The sequence below is a fragment of the Drosophila arizonae genome, chromosome X (genome assembly GCF_054131065.1).
Source record: "Drosophila arizonae isolate 15081-1271.41 chromosome X, UAZ_ARI_1.0, whole genome shotgun sequence".
Taxonomy (NCBI): domain Eukaryota; kingdom Metazoa; phylum Arthropoda; class Insecta; order Diptera; family Drosophilidae; genus Drosophila; species Drosophila arizonae.
In genome coordinates, this window is record NC_142927.1 from 35,764,141 (window position 1) to 35,777,224 (window position 13,084).

Here is a 13,084-nt window from a genome sequence, read left to right on the forward strand (position 1 = left end):
TCATTAAAATTCGATAACTCATCCCGATCTTTTTTTATCGATAAAAAACCTTATCGAAAACCAGTTATAAAATTATATCTTCTACACCTTTATTGCTAGAGTCTCCAAATTTTTAATGTATGCTTACATGCAATTTATACAATTTCGGTTTTTGTTAAAATTTACCCCCCACCCTTAAATTCACCCCCTCACCCTCACTTTTGTAAAAAGCGTATTTCAAATACTAGAGACTTGTGCTTTGGCAATTACATGCATATCCATGTTATAATCATAATCTGAAAGTTTCATGAAGATCGTACGTCCATAAAAAAAGTTATTAAGCAATTAAGTTCTCATAGTAAGCGCTCACTGCAGCCCATGCGTGTTTATGCGTGGGTGCTTGTGTGTGTATGTGTTTGTGTATGTGTGTGTGTATGTGTATGTGTTTGTGTATGTGTGTGTGTATGTGTATGTGTGTGTGTATGCGTTTGTGTATGTATGCGAGTGTGTGTGTGTCTGTATGCGTGTGTGTGTATGTATGCCTGTGTGTGCGTACGTGCCTGTGTGTGTGTGTGTGCGTGTTTCTTGTGTAAGCTGAAAGACGCGAAAAATTATTGAAATATCTATTGCTCCAAGGGTTCAGGGGATCTCGTAGTCGAGCAGTCTCGACTAGAGCTTTCTTACTTGTTTTTCTCTGAAGTTAAAAAGTACAACGGTTTCATCAACTGTGAAAATCCCTCAATAAATGTCGGAAATAAGATGCCAAGCCAATGAATTGTCTAAGTGTTGTGACTGACTGTGGAGGTGGCAGAGCAGTCAACGCTACTATCTTCTGAGGATTCGGACGAATTTCACCCGCACTAATACTGTAACCTAAATATTGAATCGATGTTTTCAAAAAGGAACACTTTGTGATGTTGAATGAAAATCCAGCCTCTGTTAAGGTGTTTAAAACAATTTCTAATCTCTCTAACGCTTGACCTACCGTTGAGGCAGTTATCAATATGTCGTCCATATAGACGATAACATATGAATTTGCTAATTCACCTAAAGCTTGCATCACTAAGCGTTGAAAAACAGAAGGTGTATTTTTAAGTCCGAACGGCATAGATAAGAACTCATACTGACCATTAACTCTATATACAACGCAAATTTGAAGTCTCCAGGTTTAAAAGTGTTCAAACTAGGCTGAAAAAACCAAGTCGATTTTTCGATTATTCTCGATAAAAAATATGTATGCATGTATATAGTATGCATGCCAAATTTCAGCTCTCTAGCTCTTATATCTTCTGAGATCCTTTTGGTCATACGGACGGACGGACAGACGGACAGGGCTATATCGACTCAGCTCGTCGTCCTGATGAAGAATATATATACTTTATGGGGTCTGCCACGCCTCCTTCTGCCTGTTACATACATTTCAACAAAACCATTATACCCTGATTTCCCATTGAAAATGGGTTCAGGGTATAAAAATTTTTGTCCTGTTTTCTGTCCTTTTTGACGAGCTGATTTAGCTCTGTCCGTCTGTCCGTCCGTCTGTCTGTCCGTCTGTCCGTCTATAAACACGTAGTTATTCCTTGACCTTTTCAAAACAACAGAAATTGCAAATGAGTGTCACTTGCAAGCAATGCAAACAAAAACAAACAAGAAAGCTCTAGTCGAGACTGCTCTACCACAGAATCCCCTGAACCCTTAGAACCCTTAGAAGACATGATATTTCACATTAATTCTTCGAGTCTTTCTGCTTACACAAGAAACACACATGCACTCACACATAGAAAAACATAGGGAAGCATGAAGCTTGGCAGCAGTGTGGGCTCACTATGGAAATTTAAATTCTTAACTGTCGCAGCGACTGTGACCTAAAGGGCGCCTGTTTCAAGTGTGGAGAGCTGGGTCACGGTGCAAAAGCATGCACCGAGCCACCAAAATGTAGCCTCTGCATCCGGAAAGGTGAAAAGCAGACGGACCATTCAGCAGGCAGCTTCAAGTGCCAATCTTACCGTGAAGCTGCTCGTAAAATGAAATGTTAAGGTTCTTGCAGCTTAACTTAAATCATTGTATTGCTGCCCAAGATCTTCTAGAGCAGACCATTAATGGAAAATGTATAGACGTAGCCTTCCTCAATGAGCCTTATCACTGTAGGACCGCCTGTCCAAATTTTTAATGTATGCTTATATGCAATTTATGCAATTTCGGTTTTTGTTAAAATTTACCCCCCACCTCTACATTCACCCCCTCACCCTCACTTTTGTAAAAAGCGTATTTCAAATACTAGAGACTTGTGCTTTGGCAAATACATGCATATCCATGTTATAATCATAATCTGAGTTTGATGAAGATCGCATGTCCCCAAAAAAAAGTTATTAAACAATTAAGTTCTCATAGTAAGCGCATACTGCAGCCCCTGCGTGTGTATGCTTGTGTTAGATGTGCCAAACTATCGATGGTGGGTCCCATCAATTAAGGACGATAGTAATTTCCAAACCATCAATAGCGGTCGATGTTACCATCGATAGTGGTCGATAATCGCAATAAAAAACAGTCATTCTTAGCCTTAAAAATTTGAACTTATATGAACACTTCAATTTTGTGAAATTACATTTAACGATCAAAACTGAATTGACTTAAGAGCTAAAACCTAAAAACTATTAAGTTATGTTTTTATACCATGAACCCATTTTCAATGGGAAATCAGGGTATACTGGTTTTGTTAAATGTATGTAACAGGCAGAAGGAGGCGTGGCAGACCCTACAAAGTATATATATTCTTGATCAGGGCGACGAGCTGAGTTGATTTAGCCCTGTCCGTCTGTCCGTCCGCCTGTCCGTCTGTCCGTCCGTCCGTCTGTCCGTATGTATGAACGCGTCGATTTCAGAAGATATAAGAGCTAGAGACTTCAAATTTTTTTTAAATGTCCGTAATTACAGCGCGCATATCAAGTTTATCACTAAAAATCGATAACTCATCCCGATCTTTTTTATCGATAAAAAACCTTATCGAAAACCAGTTATAAAATTATATCTCCTACATCTTTTAAGCTAGTCTCCAAATTTTTTTATGTATACTTATATGCATTTTATACAATTTCGATTTTTGTCAAAATTTACCCCCCACCCCTAATTCACCCCCTCACCCTCATATTTGTAAAAGGCGTATTTCAAATAGTAGAGACTTGTGCTTTGGCAAATACTACATATCTATGATATAATTATAATCTAAAAGTTTCATGAAGTACATCCACAAGAAAAGTTATTGAACAATTAAGTTCCCTTAGTAAGCCACCAATGGCAGTCATTGCGTGTTTATGCGTGCGTCCGTATCTCTGTGTGTGTAAGCGTATGTGTGTGTGTGTGCGTGTGTGTGTCTTGTGTAAGCAGAAAGACGCGAAAAATGATTGGAACAGCTATTGGTCGAAGGGTTTAGGGGATCTCGTAGTCGGGTACTCTCGACTAGAGCTTTCTTACTTGTTTATTGTAGCGATCGATTTTTGTTGTCTGCAAATATGTAAGTATCTTTCACTCACACAATATAAAAGACTCAGACAGGAATTGTAATTGATCGTTTGCTTAAGTTAAATGAAGTGTCTTTTGCGTATGTATGGGTAATCACACGCGATTGTTGCGTTATGTTATATATGTACAATGGAGGACAAAAGTATTTTGACAACATATTGCAAAAACTCAAACCGCTTATTTCTGCGTGCTGACACGGGAATACCTGCATTATTGACTGATTGATTTTTTAAAGATTACACTTAATCACGTGTTTATCTATAATTTACCGATATTATTTATTATTATTATGTACAGTTAACTAACATTATGAAATTATATAGCTAGCTTAAATTATGGAGTGTTGGCTGCTGGGACCTTCGACTCCCTTGTTGAGATTATATTTTGTTCACAATTTTTGTTTGGGTGAGGAACTTAAGGATAATATTTACATTATTTGGTGTTGGTTGGGATAGGAGTTGAATGAATACTTTATTGTATGATGTTTGTAGGGATTAACATTCTTTTATATGGCGTAATATTATATCTATATTATTGCAGAATGGACAAACAAACAAACCTCTGGGTCTTTGTGCATAGGCGTTGGCTGCTCCATGTTCGCCTTCACTGGCGCCTCTGGGTTCGCCTCCACGCTGGACACAGTCACGGACAGCTTCTCCTCCGGCTGTCCGCTCGACTGTGGGATTCTTGGCTCGATCTTCAGTGTCATGCCACCGCACTCCAGTGTGGTGCCCATGCTGGCCAAGAAATTCCAGCCCAGCACTAGATCGTCGATCACTCCTGGCAGAATCAGCAACGGGATCTGGATTTGCTTCCCCAGGGTGATCGTCGTCTCCAGTTGCGAGTCCACCTGACTGCAACTGCCGTCCGCTAAGCGTATGCGCCGCCGTGTAGCACGCACCACGCCCACTCCTCTGAGCCTGTCAGCAAGCTTTTCGCTTATAAAGCTGCTTGTTGTCCCGTGTCGATCGTAGTTCTTTGCTGAGTGGCTCCAATGGCCCCGATCACTGTCATCTGGCTGCCTTCATCCTGAAGACGGCCAACTAGCGCCTGGGGCTCCTGGCCGCTGCTGCCGCTCGCCCCTGGATGGCGGGTGCCGCTGTTCGTTTCCCGACTGGCAACAGGCAAACGTTCTCACTCCAATGCGCCCGCACTGCCAGCAGAAATCCAGTGCCTTGTTGCGGCACGTAAAAGCGCGGTGCCCCTCCTGGCCACACACTCGACATGCCCTGGCCGGATTTGGGATGTGTGTTCTTGCTCCGGTTGTGCCTGTCCTTGGAGCAGGAGAAGGCTTCGCCTCATCCTCCATGCGGCGATACTCCAGCGTCGTCCATGACTATCAGTCGGGACCGGCCAGGCCGTGGCTATTGCCGCAACCTCTCGCGGTTCCTCTCCAGCTCCTCGAACTCATCGGCCAGGTGCACCAATTCCACTAGACTATGGAATTGATATGGGCGGGCGTAGGCATGCAGATCGGGCAGGCTATTGTTGTAGATGAGCTTCATCTCGCGGTCTGCTCCATAGCGCAGAGGCCGCATGAGAGTCTGCATTTCCATCATGTAGACCTTGAAGCTCTCATCTACCATTTGCCTCCGACGTTTGGCGTCATCCTCCAGCTTCTCCAGATAGCCTCTGGGCAGGAAAAATGTCGCCCACGCCGTCCAGTGCCGGTTGTTGCCCACGTACCACTTCAAGGCCACGCCTTTCACCACCTCTGGCATCGCTCTCGGGATCATGTCAAGATCCAGGCCATATGTGTCAGCGGACCACTTCATCTTCTCCAAGAACTCCAAAAGCTTCGTCGTACCATCAAAGCGGAAGCTCCAATCCCTCACTTGTTTGGCCACCATTGGATATTCCTGAGCGGTGCTGTCGAGTCCTGGTGGCCTTATTTCAGGCTGCGGGGTGGATGTGGCTCTCATCTCACCCTGTCGCGTGTCCTGCAGTCGCTTCATCCTTTTTCAGATTATTTACCCACGCTCGCACCATATTCACAAATATTCGCTAATTAATCTCCTATCGCAGGGCCCCACATTGGGCCCCAGTTGTAACGAACCATCGGTTTATCCCGAGTGTAAGCTGGGCTAGTTTCAGCTGACTGTGGATTCGATATTAATTAGTCACTTGTGAATTTAGGTTTTATAGCGTAAATGTATATTCTCTTAATTAAGTTTGAAATGTACACGTCACTTAAATTTATGCGGGTTCGCTGGTTGGCTTTAGCGAAGCACACCTACTGAGCGCTGGTTCAACGCACTCCGGCTGTGCTAAAACACGCTAGTTCACCGGAACGATTCGGGAAACGCCAGGATTTCGATCTGTAAACTCTGGCGGTTCGCTCAGATATACAGGCCTCTCTTACTATCCCACTCGTTCACAGCACAACACTAGCTTCGTTTCACTCACAAACACTTCTCTTGCGTACGGTTACGTGAACTTACTCAGATGTGCGGGCCTCGCTTAAGCCGCTGATATGCACCGATGTCCTGATCGGTGCCACGATCGGCCCACGATGTCCTGGGAGTCCTGATTTACCACTCGCGTTGACTTTCACTTGACTTTGGCACTTTCTTTACGCACTTCGACTTTTCACTTTATATCTTCTCTTCAGTATAGTTTCGACAGCCCCGTATGGAGCTGCCGGTGGCCTTCTATAGCCCAGCCACCGGCCCTGCTTCGGGTGGTAACGGGGCCTTTCTGCCGTTCGGGCCCATAAAAACGGTAAAGTGGCGTGATCTGGGTGATCTGGGTGACGCCACTTTCCCGCCAAATTGCGTGGCAGCCTCCCATTGGCCGAAGTACCGTTGTTGCGGCTAACGGTCACCGATGATCTTCGTGCGTGCGACGCGAACCCATTGCTGAATCTGTAGGAGCGAAAGAGACCGCCTCTAACAGGACTTTGACCCCCTTTCCAGTGCGAGGGTCGCTCCTACAGTATTCGCGTCGCTGTGTGGAGCAACATGTATATGCACGTATATGCATATAAACGCACAGCAAATACGTACGTTCAAATACATTAATACGTGCATACCTATATTGCTCCTCCGATATTCCAGAAATCATTTTAGTTGAAGAGCTAGAAAGCTCAATTTTGGTATGTAGGTCCGCGTTGACCATCCAAGATCACGAGCTATGGTGGATATATCTCCGCCCATTGGGGGCGTGGCAAATCGGATAAAACTGTATCTCCTAAAGTTAAAAACCTAGAATGCTGAAATTTTGCATGTAAGCTGATGTTTTAATTCTATGAAGATAGGGGGAAAAATTATATATCTATGCCCACTAGGGGCGTGGCAAATCGGAAGATGTCGCGATTTTTAGAATTCGGCTATATTATTATATTTATTGATGCTAGAGAACTGAAATGTTGTATATATACGCGGGTTGACCACCCACGTCCAACGAGCTATGGTAGATATATGTCCGTCCATAGGAGGCGTAACAAACCGCAAAAGCTTATATCTCCTAAAGCGGATCGGAAAAATTTTAGCACTTTTTAAATCGGAGATATACACGAGTACGTGTTCCAAATTTCAAGTCGCTAGCTTCAATAGCGCCGAAATAGATTGCGTTCATACGGACAGCAAGACGCACATTGCACAAAACCAATATACTCATTTCGTTTTCGTGAATGAGTATAAAAATCAGAGCTTGCAAATGAGAGGTGATCGTTTTTTCGTTTATGTTCTGCTTCGCATCATAACCAAAAAAATTGTGTAGACACGTCTCGCTCTGAGCGTCACTCTTTGTTTTCTTTAGAATCTGTTTCGCTCAGACGCAATGCAATGACTCATTCGTGTGACGCTCTCACATGAGTGTTGCATAAAGACTAACACGAATTTCCCTTACAAAAAGACTCTCAGCAAAAAACAGTTTGACTAAAAAGCTCAGCAGAAATTATTTTTGCCTTCGTGTGCATGTAAATAAACGCATACATACATACAAAAAGAACTCAGCAATCGCGCGTGATTACCCATACAAACGCAACTGACGGTTTGCTTCATTTGACTCAAGCAAACGATCAGTGTTTGACTTGAGGAAACGAAAACAGAAATAACTATCTCTCTCAGAGCGCGAGCGAGCTAAGCCAGACGGGACAAAAACAGTTTCTGTCTGAGTTTTTTTGACTGTGTCAGTGAAAGACACTTATTTGCAGAGAACGAAAAAGTGTTAACAGTTATTTGCGAGCTATGATAAAAATAACATCAGTTGCGCGCTTGGGGTTCGGGCCCATGACTTCTCGATCGAGTGTCACGCCCCTAATCACTAGACCACCTCACACCACAGACCACAAGCTGCGTTGGCAAAACCAATTAGATTTACTGCTGCAGCGCCATCTAGCAAAACTAAACCAAACTAACTGCTGATGTGATTCTAAGAATCAGCTAGAATATCCAAACTAATAAAAACGCACATTTATTTTGGTTTAATTTTGGATTTCGGTGTATTTAAAAATAGAAATGAATAGAAATCTCATTTAATTAAATATATAAATATTTTGAAACAATTAAAAAAATTAACATGAGTTGCACGATTGGGTTTCGAACCGTAGATTTCTCGATCAAGCGTCACGCCGCTACTCACTACGCCACCTCACTTTTCGATGCTGTGTTGGCAAAACTGAAATAGATTCACTGCTGCAGCACCATCTACCAAAACTAAACCAAACTAACTGTTGATGTGATTGATGTGTGTGCATGTGCGAATAATTATTCAAATATCGAAGGTTTCAGGGGGTCTCGTAGTCGAGCAGTCTCGACTAGAGCTTTCTTAATTGTTGTATTTTAGTTTTGATGATTCTCTGGTGCCACACAATTTTTTCCGACTATATATTCAAGCTAAAGTACCATAAATAAGTCCTCGATATTGTCTTACTTTTATGTTATATTATATTTACGTATATTTTCGTAACCAATACTTTAGTAAGATTGCATATTAAAGCAGTTACTCCAGTTAAATAAACACTGGTTACCGACTTGCTTAAAGGTCGATTGATATTGACTTTATTAGTTATATATCACTTGTCTATGAAATGACTTGAATAATACATGTTCAATATTTTTAGGTTTATTGGAAAGCAATCACAATTCGACAACAGCGTCTGAACAAGTAAACAATACTGAACGGGATGATAGCTCATGTAGTGATGAGGGAATCGACAATCAGTCAGCTCAATCTTATTTTGACAGAGTTACGCCTCCACAATCTTTATGGTCAACAGATCGTTTAAAGTCAGCGTGCGTGTTGGATGAAACTATATTAGGTAATCACGTTGGCTCGAAAAATGCAGTACTAAAGTCTGACTCCTTCGATGACTTGATAGATGACTTGGAGCAAAAAGACATGGATATGACACCTTTAATTAATAGGTAACAAACACGTACAAACAATTAAATCAAACTTAATTTGTTAATACGTTATTCGCAATATTATAATAAATATATGATTCGATGTGGATTTGTTCTTTTTTTTTACCAATTATCTGAGAATAACTTGTGGAATGTAAGCTAATGTTTCCACCCGAGGTAAACTCAGTCTGTCCAAGGCTAGACCTTTTTGTAAGTTCACCTGGACACGGATATGACGAACGAATGTCTGTATATGTGTTTGGTTGGGAGGGGATTGGGAGCGGCTGGACCGCGCGGAAACTGAGTGGCACAGTCAGCGCTCTCGAAGCTTCGCGAGAGTTGCTTGGGAGTTGAAGTTGTCTACTGGTTACTGAGCGGGACGCTGCCGAACTCAGAACTACGATAGCCTATAGTGAGTCTGCTAATATTAGCAGAACAACCGTCCGAGGAACACGAAAGCGTCGCCAGCCTTGTTTTCTCAAAGGAAAGAGGGCGGCGTCGCCCCAGGCGAAATGATTTGACGACGGAAAATGTATCATTGAACTTCCGTGGGTTTAAAAAATGATACTAAAGAAATTGGAGTGCCCAACATTTTTTAAATTAAATAAATTAAATTAAAAATTGTTCATGGAACAGACAACAGAAATTTTCCGATCAAAATCAACAAACTTAAAAGTTAACTTTTCTTGCTTTCATCGCTGCAAAGCCGCATATATTCTCGTAATCCAACATTACAGCAGTTTAATTTTCGATTGGAAAACTTCGTCTTATGGTTGATCTCAAGTAAGTATAAATTTAAATTTGCTGAATGATCTTTTATCATCAATATTTTGAAGTTTACCTGTGCCTTGTGTCATCATTAAATCGAAAAAAAAAAAAAAAAAAAAATGGATTTGCTTTATCCAGCCTACATCTTATGTGAAATCTGCATTTACAACACTTGGATTCTGAATGTTAATTATTATCATTGTCAATTACACTTTCCTCAACCGAACTGAAATCCTCTTAAAAAAGTTTAACTTTGTGCAATGGCTTATTTTTTTATGAAAGCCTCCATCATGTTTCTAGACTTTGCGGAACCCATTTTCAATTACCTTGCGGAGCTCTGCAGTTTCTGATTATTATACCCTGAACCCATTTTCAATTACCTTGCGCAGCTCTGCAGATTCTGATTTTTATACCCTGAACCCATTGGAAAATCAGGGTATAGTGGTTTTGTTGAAATGTATGTAACAGGCAGAAGGAGGCGTGGCAGACCCCACAAAGTATTGATATTCTTGATCAGGGCGACGAGCTGAGTCCGTCTGTCTGTCCGTCCGTCGGTCCGTATGAACGCCTAGATCTCAGAAGTCATAAGAGACTTGAAGTTTAGCATGCATACTCGCGTCTACCATACGAAACACGAGTTTATAATATTTTTTCACTAACTCATTCGATATACTATTTATCGAGAATAATCGATACATTTATTTTCGTTTGAAGCAAAATTTTAACATTTTTAGACCTGGAGACTTTGATTTAATGTGGAAATGCATTTAATAAATACAATTATTTTGTAATTTTGGATTTCGGATACAACGGCCCCTTCGGTTATTTTAATTTTAGCTTAGCTTCACTGATGAATAATTAAACATTTCTTTATTTCATATGAACTATAACAGCCAATTGCTGGTACGCTCAACTTGTCCGTTCGCTTGCTTACTCAATACCACTGACCAAAGAACACATAGACTAGACATGTAGAGCAACGTTTTTCCACGCCGCAAAATCTGTGTAGCAGGTCCCGGCCAACTTCGTATTCGCTCGGCTTGGTATTGGCTGGCTCGGGTAATGAAAGATAGCACGACGAAATCAGTGCGCTCTAAGCACGCAAACGAGATGGTCATGCATGCGCTTTGCGTTTTTTGTCTTACTCTCCCTCTCTCTCTCTCTCTCTCTCTCTCTCTCTCTCTCTCTCTCTCTCTCTCTCTCTCTCTCTGTGGGCTCTCAAATCATGAAGCTCAGCAGCGCACAAAAATTGAAATTTCTTTGCGACGGTCCCAGCTCTTTCCTTTTGAGTTAAGAGTATACCGAAATCTTAAAATCGTTTGCGACATTCATGCAAACAAAATGTTAGCGTTTCGATATATATTTATGGGAAGGGTATGAATGCGTTGAGGCGCATAAAGAATATGATGTCGCGACGGGCATGCACACACACACTTGTAGTCCCTTGCCACATGTATGAGCATTTGTGACCTGCGTGCGATACTCTTGCTGCTTGTAGCAATTTTAAAGCCCAGCATTTGCATTTGATCGGTCTTACGGACTGTCATAACCACTTTACACAGATGTACTATGTATGAACATACATATGTATGTACATAAGTACATTTATATATTATTATTGCTAATCATGTTTATAAATGTGTTTATATCCGTAAATAATTATATATAATTAAAATTATTTTATACACATTTTCAACCGAAAAAATTATCGTAAAACACTACTAACTTTATTAAATGCTTTGCAATATATGAAATATATATGTCATATTACACTCAAGCTTTACTCATTATTGTCAAAAATTTCTAATTAAGTCATAATGGCCCATTTGATAGTCACCCTACGATTCAAATCATACAAAATTTACAAACTACTAAATCAAGAGACAATTAGCTTGCCATCCCATACAAGCATACACATACACAAATGCATGTATGCATGTGCTCACTTCACATGGCAGACCAACGGCACGTCGTGCTATCTTTCATTACCCGAGCCAGCCAATACCAAGCCGAGCGAATACGAAGTTGGCCGGGACCTGCTACACAGATTTTGCGGCGTGGAAAAACGTTGCTCTACATGTCTAGTCTATGTGTTGCTCTACATGTTTGGTCAGTGTCAATACTAACATAGGTTTATCGACTTAACCGATAATGGATCTCGATGCGGCTCTTCATTTGCCGATAATAATGAAAGCTACAAATTATGCTAAAAAATGACAAATATGCTAAAAAATGATAAATGTGCAAAAAAATGACAAATGGTTTCTCAACATCCCGGCCCCCCTGAAACTCTGTTTCAGAATGTGGTAGAGCTGCAATCTTCGTGATGGGTCGTATAATCTCTCCAGAAACGACCTTGAGTTTGACTGCCTCTCCTGGGTTCACTTCGATTACGCGTCCTAAGTTCCATGTTGCTGGAGGCGTATGCGAATCCTTGATGAGTACAATGTCTCCAAGGGATATGTTAGGTATCTTGGTAGACCATTTTGGTCGTTGCTGCAATGCTGTTAAGTATTCCTGCTGCCAACGTTTCCAAAATCCTTGAAGCATTGCCTGAGTATGTTGCCAATATCCCAAGCGATTGGTTGGTACCTCTGCGTAGCTCCCATCTGGAACTGCAGTGTACGTCCGCCCATTAAAAGAAATGTGCTGGTGACAAGAATCCAATTTCTGTGTCCGAAGTTGCGCATAATGGAGGGGAGTTCACGACTGCTTCTATTTGTGTAAGCAAAGTGCGCATCCGCTCAAAGGTAATCACTGTGTTTCCGATCACTCTCCGCAAGTGTAGCTTCACGGAACGTACAGCAGACTCCCAATTTCCACCCCAATGTGGAGTATATGGTGGAATGAAATTCCACTTGATGCTTTGCTCTGCCAATTTCCTTGCAACCACTTCATTATGCTCGCGTGAAGTATGTAGTTGTGACATCTCGTTTAATGTGCGTTTAGCACCGACGAAGTTACGCCCATTTTCGCTAACCATTTCGGCAGGCTTCCCATGGCGGGCCATAAAACGTCTGAGGGCTGCCAGAAAGGTATCTGTGCTTAGGATGAAGGTTGAACTGATGCTCATGCTTCAGTAACAGCTCAACTAGTCGATGATGGTTAGGTAGTACAATTGGGTGTTTGGCATCCCTAGATAGGTAAGAGTTTTCTAAGCGTCCTCCAACTCGAATAAGGCTATCCTGCTCAATAAATGGAGCTAGCTTGCTCAATTTGGAACGGTGTTGCAGCGATTGCTTCTTCAACAAGCGCTGCCGATCAACATCAAATGCGTTTTGTGCTTACCCTAGACAAAACTTTCGTGCTGCGTCAATTTCATGGAACGTCAAGGCTGCTGAATGAAGTGAGTTCCTTGATCGGACGCGATGTACAAAGCGTCGGACGTATGCGATGATTCGAATCAGACGCAGCCATGATGATACTCTAGTAAGTAAAGCATCAAAGGGGGACGATGCCATGTCCTCCGT

At 41.8% G+C, this 13,084-nt stretch overlaps 1 protein-coding gene across 1 annotated transcript in view; it reads left to right on the top strand.

Annotated features, from left to right (window-relative positions):
- LOC149268278 (uncharacterized) overlaps window positions 1-10,592 on the top strand; it is a 49,825-nt gene extending 39,233 nt beyond the window's left edge. The window contains exon 4 of the transcript XR_016271148.1: window positions 8,564-10,592. The gene's annotated coding sequence lies outside the window, so the exon portion shown is untranslated. The remainder of the gene's footprint in view (window positions 1-8,563) is intronic.
- Window positions 10,593-13,084: the final 2,492 nt, after the last annotated feature.